This window comes from Atta colombica, unplaced genomic scaffold, assembly GCF_001594045.1.
Source record: "Atta colombica isolate Treedump-2 unplaced genomic scaffold, Acol1.0 scaffold221, whole genome shotgun sequence".
NCBI classification, from domain to species: Eukaryota; Metazoa; Arthropoda; class Insecta; order Hymenoptera; family Formicidae; genus Atta; species Atta colombica.
The window spans coordinates 122,225-127,180 of NW_017259318.1; positions in this window are offsets into that span (position 1 = coordinate 122,225).

Below are 4,956 nucleotides of genomic sequence, written 5' to 3' on the forward strand. Positions count from 1 at the left end.
CGACGTTAATTTGAATGACATATGACATAAATTTTTATAATTGTGATGAATGTATCAATGATTTTTATTCAGTGGACATTGGTTTACTATGTAATTAGCACGCTACGCTGAACCGTTACTAGAACTTGTATATGATCAAACAGTACCATTCACATCGAAATGCTCGAGGTCTACTACGGTGTATGATGAACAAATATGTCAAATGATAACATACCTTTTGTTTTCTCGATCATAAGTTGGTATACTCTTGATTTTTTCTAACTTAGCTATAATGAGCAGTTATATCAACTTTAAATAAGGTTCAAAATGAATACAGATTCAAATTAACGAAGACTAAAGGAGCCATACTGAATCGATTACATTAATGATCAATAAAACATCAATCTTTAAAAACGCGTTTTGATCATTTTATGATGATCATTTCTAGTAAAATGATTGAAACATTTGCAATTTAAAGATTGATGTTTAACATAATTTTTTATATACATAATTTAAAGATTGATTATTAACATTATTGGTTCAGTTTGATTCCTTCTTAGTCTTAATTTCTTAGTTTAAATTTATAATGAGCAGTATTATAGATCAACTAAAAAATTTTTTTTATAATACATATCGAATACTTTTATCGTCAGTATTTAATCTTATAAAGAAAAATACAAATAATTTACATATATTACGCAATTAATTACATAAACAAAATATTGAAATTATGTAACATTGTAATAATTAACATTAATTTTTCGATCTTTTGGAAAAATTATAAGTTTTTATAAAAAAATTAATGATATTAAATACATCTTATATCAAATTATTGATATACAATAATGTCCTGCAAATTTTTACCAAGTTTTGTGTAGATAGGGTGGACTAAACTGATTGTGAGTCGAAAAGTCCTCTACCATTTTGCAATTTTCGCAATGGTTAATGAGATATTAATTACTAAAAGTTGCCGAATATCAATCTTCAATAATTTTTTACTCAAATACTATTAACTTTACAGAAATATATATATCTATAATATATAAAAGAAAATGCATTTCTTTATTAAAAAATTAATAAAAAATTCCGAAAAATTTTTTAAAGCTTAATGAGAAGAAAATATAAAATTTTTATCTTTTGCTGTTTTCCTGTAAAATTAATGATATTTGAGTAAAAAATTATTGAAGACCAAAATTCAGTAATTTTTAGTAATTAATATTTCGTTAACGAATTGCGAAAATTGCAAAATGTAGAGAATTTAAACTCATAATCAGTTTAGTCCGTCCTATTCATACAAAAGCGCTTGGCGAAAAATTGCGAGACACTCTGTATATATTACATACAGAATAAGGCATTTAGAACAGGATACCTGAATAACTCACTTGATTTTAACAATAGAAGGAAAAATGTCAAACAAAAATTACATGAGTTTCAAAGAGAACGTATTTTGATCATGTTATCTTTCTTCTAGGTGGAAGCGTTAAAAAGATATGAAGATTACCTTCATTTTTTTAATCGGAATTATATAATTTTTTTTACCCAATATGGTTCCTCTAATTATTCTGCATATAAAAATATTAAAGTAGTGATATAAAAAAATCAATAGTTCACAAGATATTTAATATTTTATCAACTTATTCTGTGACAGAATAAAGTATAAAATATTTCGTAAACTATTGGTTTTTTTACTACTTTAATACTTTGACCCCTTAAAAGTATGCAACTTTTGTTTGACACTTTTTCTTCTACAGTAGAACTTCTTTAACTTCTATTACGCGAGGCTGTGAGAAATTAGAGAGGGGTTCTTCCTAGTTTCCTATTCTTACATTAGGAGCGAAGCATTAAAAAGAAATAGCATGTATTACATATAATGAGAACGTTTGCATAGATGCCAATGCAACATAACCTATTTTAACACTGAAAATTTTTATACATGACGTCATGTACACGCACCGGCAAGAATGGTGTCCCCTAGCATTCGGCGCGCGGCGCTACACACTCGTATCGAAGCGCACACGTACGTATTACGGGAAACGCGAAAGAGGCGAGGAGCGCAAAGGGAGAAAGTAGTGAGTATTCCGATATTTTGTCCTTAGTTCAAGGCACACGATTGAGAGTGAAATAATTGGACTTGATGTCAGCTCGCGGTGTCCTTTTGCTGTCTCACACATTTATTACTATAATATGAGTGAGATACCTTGGTGTCTCTCTCTCTTGCCAATATTCAAATACTTTTATTATGCACAAAATATTGTAATTATGTATAAAAATTTTTAATATTGTAAAATGGTGCCAAACGCCAGGAGACACCATTCCTACCGATGCGTGTATAGAGGGGGAAATGAAAAATCAACAATATATAAATCGCTCGTTATCTTGCTTAGCAATATAGAATATTAGAAATGACAATAGTTACGAGTAAGTACATAAGGATGAAAACATGCTTAAAGCTATATATTTTCTTACAAATACAATTTGATTTACGTTTCGACTTCACAGAGTCCTTTTCAAAATGTATAACATCTAAGGAGACATAAAGGGAGACGTCAACGACAAGAGAAAATTCGAAATGATGGTGTCTTTTTTTATTTTACTTATAACTTTATACTGACCACTGACAATTTATCAATTAGAATTGATAACTACTTCAAATTGACATACTATGATTCTCACTAAACAATGAAAAATCTTCTATTAATTCCATTTTATTATTTGACGATGAAAATATCGAGAGTTTGAAAATAATTAACAAGACCATTCTCACAAAATAGATGTAATATGAAGATCTTTCTTTCCGTTTTGGTCTTTTAATGATAGTATTCTAAGTTTGACTATATGTATCATTAAACTACTCATGTATATGATTTAGATGTTGTATAGATTTTGAAAAAGACTCCGTGAAGTCAAAACGTAAATCAAATTGTGTTTGTAAGAAAATATATAGCTTTAAGCATATCTTCATCCTTATGTACTTGCTCGTAATTATTGTCGTTTCTAATATTCTAGGAAATAAAAAAGTTACAGAGCATTAAAATTAGGGAAGTTCCACTATATTGTTAAAACCAGCGAGTTATTTAGGTGACCTGTTTTAAATGTCTCACTCTGTATAGTATATGTATATATATCTTATATCGGGATATATCTTAAATAACGCCCACTAATCATATAGTGCTATTTCTAATAAAAAACTGAGTCGAGAAGTCCTTTATCATTTTGCAATTTTCGCAATAGTTGGCGAGATATTAATTTCTAAAAATTGCTAAATAAACGAATAAAATTCGATGTATGAGACAATTTTAAGATATTTTTTATTGTTCTTTGTGAAATATTTTGAAAATGTTTTTTAAAAACTCTTAAAGATATCTTAAAGTTGTCTTATATGTTTTAGACGTTTTGCTCATTGGATAATTAAAAAAAATATTGCGAAAATTGCAACATGATAGAGGACTTTTCATTCAATTTTTATTAGGAATAACACTATATCATTAGTGAGTGTTATTTCAGATATACATATCGTATACATGTATATGTATGTATGTATGTATAAATTTTAATTAATTATTGGGCGACTGAAATAATTGCGTAAGACGCAATTCTGTGTCGCAAAATGACTTTGTTTTCTTTATCTAACAATTTATGTGTGCAATTTTAGACTAAAATTATTCCCTAATGAATAATAATAACACTTTTCTAATAATAATGATCGCCATGTTTTCTATCTCATTTATCGATAAACAAAATGAATGTTTTTCATAATTAAGTTTTTACAGTGATTATGGCAATCATCACTTCATTTATTTTTGTTAAGGTAGTACTAGCATAAAATGATTTTCTTACAAATGCTAAAATTTGACATACAAGTAAGTTGAAGTGCTTTCTATCATTCTTAGGATTGTTATAAAAAACGAGCACACAATGAAGAAACAGATATTATAAAAAAAAGGTCATAATATTTGATCATTTAGTTAGGAAAATAGAACCGCGAAAAAAATGCGATGTTTTTCTTTGGCAACTGAAGGGAGTAGTGAGAAGTAGAAGGGACGGCTAGCGAACATTTAACAGCACCAGCGTTAGTATGGGTCTATCTCTGTATTCATTTTCTTTCTACGTTTGCGTGTGGCTTAGGACAGGAAAATCGAAAGTTTTTTTTCTTTCTGGTGGGAGTGAGGTATTGCCACTGAGCATCACAACAGGACTAAACTTTTGAACAATATTATCGTGCTAGTACTACCTTAAATATTTGAGCCGATATTTCGAAAGTATGATGTAAATTCAGTTTTGCATCCCAAGCTATTTTAACAAGCTGCAAATTGAAAACAATAATCATAATTTTATCAAAATATCTGAGACTGGTTTTACAATACTTTCGAAAAATAACGAATCAATTTATCATTTATATAAAGACTTTAATCGCAACATGAAATTAATTATAGCAGATCTCACTCAATTATAGCTAATTTCATTGGATCAGAAGTAATGGATTTGATAATTATATTCACTTGATATGAGATAAACAAAAAGTGGAAATAAGTGATTTGCTACTTACATCTTTATCTGTAATAATCGGTGCACATCCATTACTTCACCAAAATTACGACAAATAACAGTACATAAAATCATCTAAGAAGCCTTTCGTGCAAGATCGACAGATTGCTACATTATCCGATTACGGCTAAATGATCTGATTATTATATCTCAAGGAAGATTCATCATGAATATTCGATTATTATTGTAATACATACAGAATTAAAATCATTTTTTTCCTTACTTTTTCAACAAAATCAATAAATTTTATTTTCTCATCCATACTTTTTTATACAAAGTTCGTTAAATTATTAAAAACGCACGCGCGCGTGCGCGCGCACACACACACACACACACGCGCGCGCATATGTGTACATTTGTACATAACATCTTTTCAATGTTTCAATTTTTATTTACATATAAAATTTATCAGCCAATATTTATTTATATATA